At 45.5% G+C, this 18,484-nt stretch overlaps 1 protein-coding gene across 1 annotated transcript in view; it reads right to left on the bottom strand.

Moving 5' to 3' along the window:
* LOC143817643 (synaptonemal complex protein 1-like) overlaps positions 1-18,484 on the bottom strand; it is a 446,817-nt gene that overhangs the window by 144,096 nt on the left and 284,237 nt on the right. The window lies entirely within an intron of this gene.

Raw genomic sequence — 18,484 nt, 5'->3', positions numbered from 1 at the left:
GCCACGTGCCACATATTTCAGTGCCACGTGCCACGTATCAAAGTGCCACGTGCCACGTATCAAAGTGCCACGTGCCACATCTTTCAGTGCCACGTGCCACGTATTTAAGAGACACGTGCCACGTATCAAAGTGCCACGTGCCACATATTTCAGTGCCACGTGCCACGTATTTAAGTGCCACGTGCCACGTATCAAAGTGCCACGTGCCACACATTTCAGTGCCACGTATCAAAGTGCCACGTGCCACGTATCAAAGTGCCACGTGCCACGTATCAAAGTGCCACGTGCCACATATTTCAGTGCCACGTGCCACGTATCAAAGTGCCACGTGCCACGTATCAAAGTGCCACGTGCCACATCTTTCAGTTTCACGTGCCACGTATTTAAGAGACACGTGCCACGTATCAAAGTGCCACGTATCACGTATTTCAGTGCCACGTATTTAAGTGACACGTATCACGTATAAGTGCCACGTGTCACGTATTTAATTGCCACATATTTAAGTGCCACGTATCAAGATTTTCCATGGAGAACAGACACATCCAGAGATATGTCTGCTCTCCACGGCTGCAGCAACACACTGACAGGAGCCATAGTTCCTGTCGGTGTGTCACTGCGCATGCGCGAGCGAGTTTACCGGCGGTCATTGACCCCGGCACTCTCGCTTAACGGCAGTGCTGCGTGGGAAAGTTCAACGCAGCTGTACTGCTGTTAACCGAGACGCCGGAGTCATTGAACTCCGGAACAGTACGCGATACACTGCTAGGAGCTTCGCTCCTGGCAGTGTATCGCCGGAGAGCAGCCGATCGGCGTGGGACACTCGTTTTATGGATTCTGCGGACAGGGAGTATGAATTTGGTTTATTATTTTTGGATTTTTTCCTGGAGGATCGAAGGCTTCGCCTACCAGTGTGCTGTTGGTGAGTATATACTCTGTGTTATATGTTGTATGTACTGTGTGTCATGTATGTGTATTGTGTGTAGGTGTTTTGTGTAACTTTACAATTGTGCTAAGTCGCCGGACACAGGGACAACTCTCCCATCCTAATACCAGATGGGAGTAGTAGTCCCATACGGCGACTTAGCACAATGGTGGCACTAGCGTCGCATGGGGACACACACACGCACACACACGCACACACACGCACACACACGCACACACACACACACAGAAGGACTCCATGCTGCTTCACTGGGGGGCGGGGGCTTCCCTCTTCCTGTCCGACGTCACGTCCGGTCCTGGGTGTCAACCCCTCCGTACAAAGACGCCGACACCCAGGACAAAGGCGCTGTGTGTGGAAGGTAATATGGGGCCCTAGGGGGATACGCAGACACGCCGCTGCGTAAAGAATTGACATGTCAATTCTTTTTACGCCGGCGTGTTTGCAGACAAAAGCGCCGCGTTTTTTTGCGGTGTGTCTGAACGGCAAAGTGAATTTCTCATTCACTTTGCCGGCAGACGAAAATGACATTGCACATTTTTGAAAAGCGCCCGCAAAATAGCGCTCAAAAATGCGCTATGTCTGAAAGTAGCCTAAGGCTTCTTTCACACTTGCGTCGGTTGGGATTAGGGTTAGGGGTGTGTTGGATTTAGGGTTTTGATTAGGGTTATGGTTAGGGTTGAGATTAGGGCTGTTTTGGGGTTAGGGTTGTGATTATCGTTAGGGTTGTGATTAGGATTATGGATCGGGTTGAGATTAGGGTTAGGGCTGTGTTGGGGTTAGGGTTGGAGTTAGAATTGGGGGGTTTCCACTGTTTAGGTACATCAGGGGGTCTCCAAACACGACAGCCAATTTTGCGCTAAAAAAGTCAAATGGTACTCCCTCCCTTCTGAGCTCTGCCGTGCGCCCAAACAGTGGTTTACCCCCACATATGGGGGATCAGCGTACTCGGGATAAATTGGACAACAACTTTTGGGGTCCAATTTCTCCTGTTACCCTTGTGAAAATAAAAACTTGGGGGCTAAAAATCTTTTTTGTTGGAAAAAAATATATTTTTTTATTTTCACTACTCTGCATTATAAATTTCTGTGAAGCACTTGAGCTTTCAAAGTTCTCACCACATATCTAGATAAGTTCCTTAGGGGGTCTAGTTTCCAAAATTTGGTCACTTGTGGGGGTTTCTACTGTTTAGGTACATTAGGGGTCTGCAAACGCAACATAACGCCCGCAGACAATTCTATCAAAGTCTGCATTGCAAAATGGCGCTCCTTCCCTTCCGAGCTCTGCCGTGCGCCCAAACAGTGGTTTACCCCCACATATGGGGTACCAGCATACTCAGGACAAATTGGACAACAACTTTTGGGGTCCAATTTCTCTTGTTACCCTTGTGAAAATAAAAATTTGGGGGCTAAAAAAATCTTTTTTGTGGGAAAAAAAATATTTTTTATTTTCACTACTCTGCATTATAAACTTCTGTGAAGCACTTGGGCATTCAAAGTTCTCACCACATATCTAGATAAGTTCCTTGGGGGGTCTATTTTCCAAAATGGGGTCACTTGTTGGGGGTTTCTACTGTTTAGGTACATTAGGGGTCTGCAAAGGCAACATAACGCCCGCAGACAATTCTATCAAAGTCTGCATTCCAAAATGGCACTCCTTCCCTTCCGAGCTCTGCCATGCGCCCAAACAGTGGTTTACCCCCACATATGGGGTACCAGCATACTCAGGACAAATTGGACAACAACTTTTGGGGTCCAATTTCTCTTGTTACCCTTGTGAAAATAAAAATTTGGGGGCTAAAAAAATCTTTTTTGTGGGAAAAAAAATATTTTTTATTTTCACTACTCTGCATTATAAACTTCTGTGAAGCACTTGGGCATTCAAAGTTCTCACCACATATCTAGATAAGTTCCTTGGGGGGTCTATTTTCCAAAATGGGGTCACTTGTTGGGGGTTTCTACTGTTTAGGTACATTAGGGGTCTGCAAAGGCAGCATAACGCCCGCAGACAATTCTATCAAAGTCTGCATTCCAAAATGGCACTCCTTCCCTTCCGAGCTCTGCCATGCGCCCAAACAGTGGTTTACCCCCACATATGGGGTACCAGCATACTCAGGACAAATTGGACAACAACTTTTGGGGTCCAATTTCTCTTGTTACCCTTGTGAAAATAAAAACTTGGGGGCTAAAAAATCTTTATTGTTAAAAAATATATATTTTTTATTTTCACGACTCTGCATTATAAACTTCTGTGATGCACTTGGGCATTCAAAGTTCTCACTACACATCTAGATAAGTTCCATGGGGGGTCTAGTTTCCAAAATGGGGTCACTTTTGGGGGGTTTCTGCTGTTTAGGCACATCAGGGGCTCTCCAAACGCGACATGGCGTCCGATCTCAATTCCAGTCAATTTTGCATTGAAAAGTCAAATGGCGCTCCTTTGCTTCCGAGCTCAGCCATGCGCCCAAACAGTGGTTTACCCCCACATATGGGGTGTCGGCGTACTCAAGACAAATTGTACAACAGCTTCTGGGGTCCATTTTCTCCTGTTACCCTTGGTAAAATAAAAATTTGGAGGCAAAAAGATCATTTTTGTAGAAAAAATGCGATTTTTTTATTTTCACGGCTCTACGTTATAAACTTCTGTGAAGCACCTGGGGGTTTAAAGTGCTCACCACACATCTAGATAAGTTCCTTAAGGGGTCTAGTTTCCAAAATGGTGTCATATGTGGGGGGTCTCTACTGTTTAGGCACATCAGCGGCTCTCCAAATGTGACATGGCGTCCGATCTCAATTCCAGCCAATTCTACATTGAAAAAGTAAAACGACACTCCTTCTCTTCCAAGCTCTGCGGTGCGCCCAAACAGTGGTTTACCCCCATATATGGGGTATCGACGTACTCAGGAGAAATTGCAAAACAACTTTTGTGGTCTAATTTCTCCTGTTACCCTTGTGAAAATAAAAATTTGGGGGCAAAAAGATCATTTTTGTAGAAAAAATGAGATTTTTTATTTTCACGGCTCTACGTTATAAACTTCTGTGAAGCACTTGGGGGTTCAAAGTGCTCACCACACATCTAGATAAGTTCCTTGGGGGGTCTAGTTTCCAAAATGGTATCACTTGTGGGGGGTTTCCACTGTTTAGGCACATCAGGGACTCTCCAAACGCGACATGGCATCCGATCTCAATTCCAGCCAATTCTGCATTGAAAAAGTCAAACGGTGCTCCTTCACTTCCAAGCTCTGCGGTGCGCCCAAACAGTGGTTTACCCCCATATATGGGGTATCGACGTACTCAGGAGAAATTGCACAACAACTTTTGTGGTCTAATTTCTCCCGTTACCCTTGTGAAAATAAAAATTTGGGGGCAAAAAGATCATTTTTGTAGAAAAAATGAGATTTTTTATTTTCACGGCTCTACGTTATAAACTTCTGTGAAGCACTTGGGGGTTCAAAGTGCTCACCACACATCTAGATAAGTTCCTTGGGGGGTCTAGTTTCCAAAATGGTATCACTTGTGGGGGGTTTCCACTGTTTAGGCACATCAGGGACTCTCCAAACGCGACATGGCATCCGATCTCAATTCCAGCCAATTCTGCATTGAAAAAGTCAAACGGTGCTCCTTCACTTCCAAGCTCTGCGGTGCGCCCAAACAGTGGTTTACCTCCACATATGGGGTATCGACGTACTCAGGAGAAATTGCACAACAACTTTTGTGGTCTAATTTCTCCTGTTACCCTTGTGAAAATAAGAATTTGTGGGCGAAAAAATCATTTTTGTGAAAACAAATGCGATTTTTTATTTTCACGGCTCTACGTTATAAACTTCTGTGAAGCACTTGGGGGTTCAAAGTGCTCACCACACATCTAGATAAGTTCCTTGGGGGGTCTAGTTTCCAAAATGGTGTCACTTGTGGGGGGTTTCCACTGTTTAGGCACATTAGGGGCTCTCCAAACGCGACATGGCGTCCGATCTCAATTCCAGCCAATTCTGCATTGAAACAGTCAAACGGTGCTCCTTCACTTCCAAGCTCTGCGGTGCGCCCAAACAGTGGTTTACCTCCACATATGGGGTATCGGCGTACTCAGGAAAAATTGCACAACAAAATTTGTGGTTAAATTTCTGTTTTTACACTTGTGAAAATTAAAAAAAATGGTTCTGAAGTAAAATGTTTGCAAAAAAAAGTAAAATGTTAATTTTTTTCTTCCACATTGTTTTAGTTCCTGTGAAGTACGTAAAGGGTTAATAAACTTCTTGAATGTGGTTTTGAGCAGCTTGAGGGGTGCAGTTTTTAGAATGGTGTCACACTTGGTTATTTTCTATCATATAGACCCCTCAAAATCACTTCAAAGGTGATGTGGTCCCTAAAAAAAACATGGTGTTGTAAAAATGAGAAATTGCTGGTCAACTTTTAACCCTTATAACTCCCTAACAAAAAAAAAAATTGTTTCCAAAATTGTGCTGATGTAAAGTAGACATGTGAGAAATGTTATTTATTAACTATTTTTTGTGACATATCTCTCTGATTTAAGGGCATAAAAATACAAAGTTTGAAAATTGCAAAATTTTAAAAATTTTCGCCATATTTCCATTTTTTTCATAAATAATCGCAAGTAATATCGAAGAAATGTTACCACTAACTTGAAGTACAACATGTCACGAAAAAACAATCTCAGAATCAGCGGGATCCGATAAAGCGTTCCAGAGTTATAACCTCATAAAGTGACACTGGTCAGAATTGTAAAAATTGGCTCGGTCATTAAGTACCAAATTGGCTCTGTCACTAAGGGGTTAAAGAAGCTTGCATACTTTATGTTAAACTTTGTCTTCATTCCTCTGGAAATGAAGAGCAACAAGTTGGTATTGTGATCTCTCTCTACTACAGAGAGATCCGCAGTCTTTGCTGTAGGATTCGGTTTGTCTCCAGGCTGTGGAGGGATTTTTTTGGGCTCAAGCCCTTATCTATGACTAGATGGTAGCCCGATTCTAATGCATCGGGTATTCTAGAATATGTATGTAGTTTATTTATGAAGATTTTAGAATAAAACATTGAATACACAGGATTCGGCCGGCCACGACCAATTAGCAAAGCGTGGTTCAAATCCCATGCCAATTCGTGGCCGGACTGCGCCTGTCGCTGATTGTTCGCAGTCGGCCACGTAGTATATAGCACAGCCACGTAGTATATAACAGCCCACGTAGTAAATAGCACAGCCACGTAGTATATTGCACAGCCACATAGTATATTGTACAGCCACGTAGTATATAGCACAGCCCACGGAGTATATAGCACAGCCACGTAGTATATAACACAGCCCACAGAGTATATAGCACAGCCACGTAGTATATAGCACAGCCACGTAGTATATAGCACAGCCCACAGAGTGTATAACAGCCCACATAGCATATAACACAGCTCACGTAGTATATAACAGCCCATGCACGCAGTATATAACACAACCCACATAGTGTATAACACAGCCCATGTAATGTATAACACAGGCCACGTAGTGTATAACATAGGCCCCGTAGTGTATTGCACAGCCCACGTAGTATATAGCACAGCCCACGCAGTATATTGCACAACCCACGTAGTACATTGCACAGCCCACATAGTATATTGCACAGCCCACGTAGTATATTGCACAGCCCACGTAGTATACTGCACAGCCCACATAGTATACTGCACAGCCCACATAGTATACTGCACAGCCCACATAGTATATTGCACAGCCCACTGTCATGGTTCTCAAATGGCAAGAGAACATAGTAAAGCATACAAAAGGACTAGCCCTTGGAAGATGGTAACTCGAGCTGACCGTGAGCTAAACCTACCACACAACTAGCAGTGGCCGGGTAGCGTGCCTACGTTTTTATCCCTAGACGCCCAGCGCCAACCGGGGAACTGACTGACCCTAGCAGAGGAAAATACAGACCTGGCTTACCTCTAGAGAAATTTTCCCCAAAAGGCAGACAGTAGCCCCCACATATATTGTCGGTGATTTCAGAGGAAATTGACATACGAAGTATGAAGATAGGTTTAGCAAATTGAGGTCCGCTTACTAGATAGTAGGAAGACAGAAAAGGGAACTTCACGGCCAGCTGAAAACCCTTTCAAAATACCATCCTGAAATTACTTTAAGACTCTAATATCAACTCATGACACCAGAGTGGCAATTTCAGCTCACAAGAGCTTCCAGCCTCAGAAATATACAATCACAGAGAACTGGAACAAAAATGCAAAACAAACTTAGGACTACAAGTCCAACTTAGCTGATAGTAGTCTAGGAGCAGGAACATGCAACAGAAAGGCTTCTGGTAACATTGATGGCCGGCATAGAAATGACTGAGGAGCCAGGCTAAATAGAAAACTCCCACATCCTGATGGAAACAGGTGAACAGAGGAGATGAAGCACACAAGTTCAGTACCACCAGTGACCACCGGGGGAGCCCAGAAACCAAATTCACAACAGTACCCCCCCCTCAAGGAGGGGGCACCGAACCCTCACCAGAACCACCAGGGCGATCAGGATGAGCCCTATGAAAGGCACGGACCAAATCGGAGGCATGAACATCAGAGGCTGTCACCCAAGAATTATCCTCCTGACCGTAGCCCTTCCACTTGACCAGATACTGAAGTCTCCGTCTGGAAACACGGGAGTCCAAGATCTTCTCGACAACGTACTCCAACTCACCCTCAACCAACACCGGAGCAGGAGGCTCAACGGAAGGCACAACCGGTACCTCATACCTGCGCAACAATGACCGATGGAAGACATTATGAATAGAAAAAGATGCAGGGAGGTCCAAACGAAAGGACACAGGGTTAAGAATCTCCAATATCTTGTACGGGCCGATGAACCAAGGTTTAAACTTAGGAGAAGAAACCTTCATAGGGACAAAACGAGAAGACAACCACACCAAGTCCCCAACACAAAGACGAGGACCAACACGACGACGGCGGTTGGCAAACTGCTGAGTCTTCTCCTGGGACAACTTCAAATTGTCCACCACATGCCCCCAAATCTGATGCAACCTCTCCACCACAGCATCCACTCCAGGACAATCCGAAGACTCCACCTGACCAGAAGAGAAACGAGGATGAAACCCCGAATTACAGAAAAAAGGAGAAACCAAGGTGGCAGAACTAGCCCGATTATTGAGGGCAAACTCCGCCAAGGGCAAAAAGGCAACCCAATCATCCTGATCCGCAGACACAAAACACCTCAAATAAGTCTCCAAGGTCTGATTAGTTCGCTCGGTCTGGCCATTAGTCTGAGGATGGAAAGCAGACGAAAAAGACAAATCAATGCCCATCCTAGCACAGAACGCTCGCCAAAATCTAGACACGAATTGGGTTCCCCTGTCAGAAACGATATTCTCCGGAATACCATGCAAGCGAACCACATTTTGAAAAAACAGAGGAACCAGCTCGGATGAGGAAGGCAATTTAGGCAAGGGAACCAAATGGACCATCTTAGAGAAACGGTCACACACCACCCAGATGACAGACATCTTCTGAGAAACAGGGAGATCAGAAATAAAATCCATGGAGATGTGAGTCCAAGGCCTCTTCGGAATAGGCAAGGATAACAACAATCCACTAGCCCGAGAACAACAAGGCTTGGCCCGAGCACAAACATCACAAGACTGCACAAAACCTCGCACATCTCGCGACAGGGAAGGCCACCAGAAGGACCTAGCCACCAAATCCCTGGTACCAAAGATTCCAGGATGACCTGCTAACGCAGAAGAATGGACCTCCGAGATGACTCTACTGGTCCAATCATCAGGAACAAACATTCTACCAGGCGGGCAACGATCAGGTCTATCCGCCTGAAACTCCTGCAAAACCCGTCGCAAGTCTGGGGAAACAGCAGACAATATCACTCCATCCTTAAGGATACCTGTAGGTTCAGAATTACCAGGGGCATCAGGCTCAAAACTCCTAGAAAGGGCATCCGCCTTCACATTTTTAGAACCCGGCAGGTATGAAACCACAAAATTAAACCGAGAGAAAAATAACGACCAGCGCGCCTGTCTAGGATTCAGGCGCCTGGCAGACTCAAGATAAATCAAATTCTTGTGGTCGGTCAATACCACCACCTGATGTCTAGCCCCCTCAAGCCAATGACGCCACTCCTCAAAAGCCCACTTCATAGCCAAGAGCTCCCGATTACCAATATCATAATTTCGCTCAGCGGGCGAAAATTTGCGAGAAAAGAACGCACAAGGTCTCATCACGGAGCAGTCGGAACTTTTCTGCGACAAAACCGCCCCAGCTCCGATTTCCGAAGCGTCGACCTCAACCTGAAAAGGAAGAGTAACATCAGGCTGACGCAATACAGGGGCGGAAGAAAAGCGGCGCTTAAGCTCCCGAAAGGCCTCCACAGCAGCAGGGGACCAATCAGCAACATCAGCACCCTTCTTAGTCAAATCAGTCAATGGTTTAGCAACATCAGAAAAACCAGTTATAAATCGACGATAAAAATTAGCAAAGCCCAAAAACTTCTGAAGGCTCTTAAGAGAAGAGGGTTGCGTCCAATCACAAATAGCCTGAACCTTGACAGGGTCCATCTCAATGGAAGAGGGGGAAAAAATGTACCCCAAAAACGAAATCTTTTGAACCCCAAAAACGCACTTAGAACCCTTTACACACAAGGAATTAGAGCGCAAAACCTGAAAAACCCTCCTGACCTGTTGGACATGAGAGTCCCAGTCATCCGAAAAAATCAAAATATCATCCAGATACACAATCAAAAATTTATCCAAATATTCATGGAAAATGTCATGCATAAAGGACTGAAAGACTGAAGGGGCATTTGAAAGACCAAAAGGCATTACTAAATACTCAAAATGGCCCTCAGGCGTATTAAATGCGGTTTTCCACTCATCCCCCTGCTTAATTCGCACTAAATTATACACCCCACGAAGATCAATCTTAGAGAACCACTTGGTCCCCTTTATTCGAGCAAACAAATCAGTAAGCAGTGGCAAAGGATACTGATATTTAACCGTGATTTTATTCAAAAGCCGATAATCAATACACGGCCTCAAAGAGCCATCTTTTTTAGATACAAAGAAGAAACCGGCTCCTAAGGGAGATGACGAAGGACGAATATGTCCCTTTTCCAAGGACTCCTTAATATATTCCCGCATAGCAGCATGTTCAGGCACAGATAGATTAAATAAACGACCCTTTGGAAACTTACTGCCCGGAATCAGATCTATAGTACAATCGCAATCTCTGTGCGGAGGTAGTGAACCAAGTTTAGGCTCCTCAAAAACGTCACGATAATCAGATAAAAATTCCGGAATCTCAGAGGGAATAGATGACGAAATGGAAACCAAAGGTACGTCCCCATGAATCCCCTGACATCCCCAGCTTAACACAGACATTGCTTTCCAGTCGAGGACTGGGTTATGAGATTGCAGCCATGGCAATCCAAGCACCAACACATCATGTAGATTATACAACACAAGGAAGCGAATAATCTCCTGGTGATCCGGATTAATACGCATAGTTACTTGTGTCCAGTATTGCGGTTTATTACTAGCCAATGGCGTGGAGTCAATACCCTTCAGAGGTATAGGAACTTCCAGAGGCTCTAAATCATACCCACAGCGTTTGGCAAAGGACCAATCCATAAGACTCAAAGCGGCGCCAGAGTCGACATAGGCGTCCGCGGTAATAGACGATAAAGAGCAAATCAGGGTCACAGATAGAATAAACTTAGACTGTAAAGTGCCAATTGAAACAGACTTATCAACCTTCTTAGTACGTTTAGAGCATGCTGATATAACATGAGTTGAATCACCACAATAGAAGCATAACCCATTTTTTCGCCTAAAATTCTGTCGTTCGCTTCTGGACAGAATTCTATCACATTGCATAATCTCTGGCGCCTTCTCAGTAGACACCGCCAAATGGTGCACAGGTTTGCGCTCCCGCAAACGCCGATCAATCTGAATAGCCATTGTCATGGACTCATTCAGACCTGTAGGCACAGGGAACCCCACCATAACATCTTTAATGGCATCAGAGAGACCCTCTCTGAAATTCGCCGCCAGGGCGCACTCATTCCACTGAGTAAGCACAGACCACTTACGAAATTTTTGGCAGTATATTTCAGCCTCATCTTGCCCTTGAGACAGGGCCATCAAGGCTTTTTCAGCCTGAATCTCTAAATGAGGTTCCTCATAAAGCAACCCCAAAGCCAGGAAAAACGCATCCACATTGAGCAACGCAGGATCCCCTGGTGCCAAAGCAAATGCCCAATCCTGAGGGTCGCCCCGGAGCAAGGAAATCACAATCCTGACCTGCTGTGCAGGATCTCCAGCGGAGCGAGATCTCAGAGACAAAAATAATTTACAATTATGTTTGAAATTCTGGAAGCGAGATCTATCCCCGGAGAAAAATTCAGGTAAAGGAATTCTAGGTTCAGATATAGGAGCATGAATAACAAAATCTTGTAAACTTTGAACCTTCATAGCGAGATTATTCAAACCTGTAGCTAAACTCTGAGGATCCATTTTAATCAGGTGAAATCAGAACCATTCAAGGATTAGAAGGAGAGAGAGACGAAGGCTGCAGTAAGCAGAGATGCTAGTGAATCAACTAATGAGCAAACTCAGGAAAAAAAAAATAAAAAATTTTCTGCAGACTTCTTTTCACTCCTTTCTTCTGCCAATTATTTTAACCCTTGGCCGGCCATACTGTCATGGTTCTCAAATGGCAAGAGAACATAGTAAAGCATACAAAAGGACTAGCCCTTGGAAGATGGTAACTCGAGCTGACCGTGAGCTAAACCTACCACACAACTAGCAGTGGCCGGGTAGCGTGCCTACGTTTTTATCCCTAGACGCCCAGCGCCAGCCGGAGAACTGACTGACCCTAGCAGAGGAAAATACAGACCTGGCTTACCTCTAGCGAAATTTTCCCCAAAAGGCAGACAGTAGCCCCCACATATATTGTCGGTGATTTCAGAGGAAATTGACATACGAAGTATGAAGATAGGTTTAGCAAATTGAGGTCCGCTTACTAGATAGTAGGAAGACAGAAAAGGGAACTTCACGGCCAGCTGAAAACCCTTTCAAAATACCATCCTGAAATTACTTTAAGACTCTAATATCAACTCATGACACCAGAGTGGCAATTTCAGCTCACAAGAGCTTCCAGCCTCAGAAATATACAATCACAGAGAACTGGAACAAAAATGCAAAACAAACTTAGGACTACAAGTCCAACTTAGCTGATAGTAGTCTAGCAGCAGGAACATGCAACAGAAAGGCTTCTGGTAACATTGATGGCCGGCATAGAAATGACTGAGGAGCCAGGCTAAATAGAAAACTCCCACATCCTGATGGAAACAGGTGAACAGAGGAGATGAAGCACACAAGTTCAGTACCACCAGTGACCACCGGGGGAGCCCAGAAACCAAATTCACAACAGCCCACGCAGTACATTGCACAGCCCACGTAGTACATTGCACAGCCCACATAGTACATTGCACAGCCCACGTAGTATATTGCACAGACCACGTAGTATATTGCACAGCCCACATAGTACATTGCACAGCCCACATAGTACATTGCACAGCCCATGCAGTATATAGCACAGCCCACGCAGTATATAGCACAGCCCATGCAGTATATCGCACAGCCCACGCAGTATATCGCACAGCCCAAGCAGTATATTGCACAGCCCACATAGTACTGTATATTGCACAGCCCACATAGTATATTGCACAGCCCACACAGTATATTGCACAGCCCAAGCAGTACATTGCACAGCCCACGTAGTATATTGCACTGCCCACGTAGTATATAGCACAGCCCACACAGTATATAGCACAGCCCACACAGTATATTGCACAGCCCAAGCAGTACATTGCACAGCCCACGTAGTATATTGCACTGCCCACGTAGTATATTGCACAGCCCACGCAGTATATAGCAATGTGGGCATCATATCCCTGTTAAAAAAAAAAAAAAGAGTTAAAATAAAAAAATAGTTATATACTCATCTTCCGTTGGCCCCGGATCCAGGCGAAGCGGTTACCGATGCTCCTTGCACGCTCCGGTCCCAAGAGACCGCTACGTCATCATCTCGCAAGACCGCAATGCATGGAGCGGTTACCGTTGCGTCGCGAGGAGCGGGAAAGGCCTGCTGTGGATCCGAGGGGCCGACGGACGTGAGTATATAACTATTTTTTATTTTTAAATTATTTTTAAAATTAGATCTTTTTACTATTGTTGCCGCATAGGCAGCATCAATAGTAATAAGTTAGTCACACAGGGTTAATAGCAGCATTAATGGAGTGCGTTATACCACGGCATAACGTGGTCCGCTAACGCTGCCATTAACCCTGTGTGAGCGCTGACTGGAGGGGAGTATGGAGCGGGCACTGACTGCGGAGAGTAAGGAGCGGCCATTTTGCTGCTGGACTGTGCCCGGCGCTGATTGGTCGTGGCCGTTTTGCCGCGACCAATCAGCGACTTGGATTTCCATGACAGACAGAGGCCGTGACCAATGAATATCCGTGACAGACAGACAGAAGGACAGACAGAAAGACGGAAGTGACCCTTAGACAATTATATAGTAGATGGTTTGTTATTTTTACACACTGAAAATATAATTAAAAAAAATGTTTTTGTATTCTGAGTGTAACTTTTAATTTCTTTGCTGAATGAGTCATATTAAGGTTTATATTTTGTGGGACTATTTGATTGTTTCATTTATACATTTTTTGTGGCCCGATTCTAACGCATCGGGTATTCTAGAATATGCATGTCCCCGTAGTATATGGACAATGATGATTCCAGAATTTGCGGCAGACTGTGCCTGTCGCTGATTGGTCGAGGCAACCTTTATGACATCATCGTCGCCATGGCAACCATTATGACATCTACGTCGATACTGTGCCCGTCGCTGATTGGTCGAGGCCGCCTGGGCCTCGACCAATCAGAGACGTGGGATTTCCAGGACAGACAGACAGACAGACAGAAAAACCCTTAGACAATTATATATATAGATGACCCTGACTGAGTCACCTTGGCTGAATCCAGGTTGCATCGCCTTCAGTAGGAGAATCGGTCAATGGAGAAGTATAGCTTCGAATTTCACAGGTGGGCAACGGATACTAAATGGAATGACCTGGCTGTCAGAAGCCAATTTCTTAAGGGTCTCACTGAATGGTTGAAAGATGCTTTAGCTGCATATGAAACCCCTGAGTCTTTGGAGGCTGCTAAGTCATTGGCTATACGTATTGACAGACACCTTGGGGATAGGTGGGTATGACCACCTTCTCTGGAGCCTCTTTTTTGGGGTATTGCCCCTTTGCCAGGGGAGCAGTCTAGCAGTGAACCCGTACTGGGGAGGGTGGAGGAACCCATGCAGTTAGGGGGTGCTTCTGCATCATACATTTCTTGGGAAGTTAACAAAAAACAGGGGAGTTTGTGGAAAAAGGACATTTTATTGGGGCCTGTCCTTTGATGCCTAAACAAAAAGAGACTCATTTAACCCTTGGTAGTCTAGAGTAGAATAAGTAAGGGAGTGCATTTATTGTCAACCTGCATGTCCCGGTTTGTCCTGACAGCAGAGGTGGTGCTGGAGAGCAAAACAGAGGAAATTTCTGTGTTTGTTGACAGTGGAGCTGGAGTCAGCATCGCTGATGCTGAGTATGCCAGAATTCACTGGCTGTTTTGCTGTGCTTTAGTTAAGCCCATTCCCATATTCGCCATCGACTCAGCGCCACTTACACAGAAAGCTCTCACTCAAATTGTACAGAATGTAAGACTGAGAGTGGGGTCGGTTCATTCTGAAATAATCCCTTGCTATGTCCTGGATGGTCTTCCCACCCCAATTGTATTGGGTCTTCCCTGGTTGGTGAAACATAATCCTTTGGTGGATAGGCAGGCCAGAGAGATCATTGAGTGGGGGGATTACTGTCATGAGAACTGTTTAAATATTTTTTTTCTACAGTCTCTACAGAAAGCTTACCTGCATTTTTGTTAGAGTTTGAGGATGTTTTCTTTGATAGGGGGGTGTCAGAATTTGCCTCCTCATCGTGAATATGACTGTCCTATTAATCTAATTACCAGAGCTAAATTACCAAAGTCAAGACTGTATAATCTTTCCGGTCCTGAGAGACAAGTCTTGAAGGATCTCATTGTGGAAAGTCTGGAGAAGGGACACATCAGACCCTCATCTACACCCGTGGCAGCAGGGTTCTTCTTCGTGAAGGGAAAAGTTGGCTGTCTACTTCCCTGTTTAGAATTTCGGGAATTAAATTAAATTACTGTCCGAGATCCATACCTCTTCCTACGGTTGTGGGAGCTAAGGTGTTCTCCATGTTGGATTTAAGGGGGGCCTACAACCTGGTTAGAATCAGAGAAGGGGATGAATGGAAAACAGCGTTCAATACCCCTGAGGGTCATTTCGAGAGTCTGGTCATGTCTTTCGGTCTGACCAATGCACCTGCGGTATTTCAGCATTTGTTTAATGATATTTTCCATCATTTGGTCGGTAGGTTTGTGGTGGACTATCTAGATGATATTTTGGTTTATGCTCCTGATTTGGAGACATATTGGGGGCATGTTAAACAGATGCAGCAAATATTAAGAGATAAATTATTTGCCAAACTATAAAAATATGCATTTGCCATCCAGGAGGTGCAGGTTTTAGGGTACCTGTTTGTCATCTTCAGGTTTTCAGATGGATCTGGAGAAGATCCATGCTGTCCATGATTGGGACCATCCCAAGAACTTGAAAACTCTACAATGTTGCAGATGCCTTCCTACTCCATCTGATTCTTGGACCCAGTGGTAACCTCCCCCTGGCTCTAATTGACACACATAGACCTGGGTGTTTACAGACTTCCTGGCTGCTACTGGGAATCCCCGATGATATTTCCATTTTGCCCTGTTGAGGCTTGGAGCTATAGCAGTTGGCCATCTTCCTCTTTGGTGCTGTTGGAGGTATATGTATTATTTCTCTGAGTCAACTCAAGATAAGTGTTCCCCTTGTTTGTCTATCCAATCTGTTTAAGTTGTAGTTGGGATCGACTAGTGTACACCCCATCCTTCCCTAAGCACTTCTTATTGCGAGAGTCAGGCAAGGATTAAGTTCCCATTTGGCAATAGGTGCAGAACCTTTATAGGGACATTTAGGGCTGACAGGATGACTTTAGATCTGCTAAGGGGTCCCCACTCCCCACTGCCCTAGTGTTGGGCACCCTACCCCTCATTCCTTCTTGTTGCACTTAGTCTTTCCCACACTGTGCGTGACACACATTGGCCTACAATCAGAACTCCCTCACACAGTCTGAGGAGGGAGGATGCAGCTGAGGTGACACAAACTGGTTCATCAAAGACTTTGAGGAACTTAATTAGTAAGACTTGCATATCTGATGTCACAGGATCCCATCTCTCCTATGCAAGGGCTTCTCCTTTGAGATGGGACATCAGAAATCCCACTTAAGCTTGATCAGCGAGAAGCTGGGGGCCACCAGTTCATAGTGCAGCATGCACTGGTTAATAAATCCATGGCACTGCTTGGGATCTCAGTCGGAATGTGGTGGAGCAGACAGACATGAAGCAACTCTTGTTGCCCGATTTGCAGGCTGAATAGTAACTGCCAAAATAGTTGCAATTTGGGCTGGAGCGGATGATGCAGCCGACATAAGGGCGTCCAAACATGTGTTCACAGACTGCAAGTAGGACAAAATTGTATGCAGTTGATCATGTCATCTCCTGAAACAACTCTGAGAGCGGAGAGGTAATAGGGTCAATGGGATCCATTGTTTAAGTAAAATGTCATGCTGTTGTTTTATTTACCCACTGCACCACGGGTTGGACTTACCATGGAGGGGCGTAACTAAAGGCACCGTCACATTTAGCGACGCTGCAGCGATCTAGACAACGATCCCGATCGCTGCAGCGTCGCTGTGTGGTCGCTGGAGAGCTGTCACACAGACAGCTCTCCAGCGACCAACTATGCGAAGTCCCCTGGTAACCAGGGTAAACATCGGGTTACTAAGCACAGGACCGCGCTTAGTAACCCGATGTTTACCCTGGTTACCAGCGTAAACGTAAAAAAAAAAAACACTACATACTTACATTCCGGTGTCTGTCCCCCGGCGCTGTGCTTCTCTGCACTGTGTAAGCGCCAGCCAGAAAGCACAGCGGTGATGTCACCGCTGTGCTCTGCTTTCCGGCCGGCGCTTACACAGTGCAGAGAAGCACAGCACCGGGGGACCGACACCGGAATGTAAGTATGTAGTGTTTGGGTTTTTTTACATTTACGCTGGTAACCAGGGTAAACATCGGGTTACTAAGCGCGGCCCTGCGCTTAGTAACCCGATGTTTACCTGGTTACCAGTGAAGACATTGCTGAATCGGCGTCACACACGCCGATTCAGCGATGTCTACGGGAGATCCAGCTACGAAATAAAGTTCTGGCCTTTCTGCTCCGACCAACGATGGCACAGCAGGATCCTGATCGCTGCTGCGTGTCAAACTCAACGCTATCGCTAGCCAGGACGCTGCAACGTCACGGATCGCTAGCGATATCGTTCAGTGTGAAGGTACCTTTAGAGTCTTTACTAGAGCCTCTGATTGTGAGGTAAGGTTTGAGCTGCAGGTGGCCTCCAGGTGCCATTCCAAGGCAGTACCCAGTACTGCAGAAGCTGACCCCAGGGGTGCAGGATGCAGGTACGGACTCGGAGTGTCAATCAGAGCAGGAACAGGTTCACTGGCAGTATGGATATTGGTGCTGGTTGTGACAGAGCGGGTACAGGTTCATACAGGATGACTAATACAGACAGGATGGGTTTAGGTACAAGACAACACTAGTACAAGGTAGAAGAATGGGTACAGGACTGGGAACCTGACAAGGAACAAGTGGGTACAAGACTAATTAGGCACTGACGTTGCTCAGGCACCTCTTTATAGAGGAGGGTGCTTTAAAAACCTTGTGCGTCCCAGTATGCTGCCCCTTTTAGAAGCAGAAAGCGTGCTGCCGGGAGACCTGCAAGAGCCGTGGCAGGAGACAGAGCAGAGGATGCTGCCAAGTGGCTGTGGCAGTGGGCATGTCAGTGTCCCTACTTGGGGGAAGGAAAGAAACCATGCAGGGACACCGGCATTACAGTACCTCCTATAGATTCAAAATACACAATATACCCGTGTAAAATCTTTAAAGGGTGTAGTGTCCAAAAGGGGACACTTGTGGGGTTTCTGCTGTTTAGGCACATCGAGGGCCTTGCAAATGTGACATGGTGCCTGCAATCTATTTCAGCCAAATTTGCATTCCAAGCAGAGGTTTCTGACTACATGTGGTGAATCAACGCACTCAGAATTAATTAGGAAAAAATTGTGGGGTCCATTTTCTCACGCTATCCCTTTTAAAAGTGAAAAATTGGGGGCTAAAGAAACATTTTTGAAGAAAATTTTTTATTTTTGTCATTCAACTTTGCATTAATATCTGTGTAGAACCTGGAGGGTTAAATTTCCTGACAGCAGTTTTGAAGTATTTGAAGGGTGCGGTT

The sequence above is a fragment of the Ranitomeya variabilis genome, chromosome 3 (genome assembly GCF_051348905.1).
Source record: "Ranitomeya variabilis isolate aRanVar5 chromosome 3, aRanVar5.hap1, whole genome shotgun sequence".
Classification (NCBI taxonomy): domain Eukaryota; kingdom Metazoa; phylum Chordata; class Amphibia; order Anura; family Dendrobatidae; genus Ranitomeya; species Ranitomeya variabilis.
Note: the sequence above shows the minus strand (reverse complement) of the source record. Positions and strands in the feature narration are given on the sequence as shown.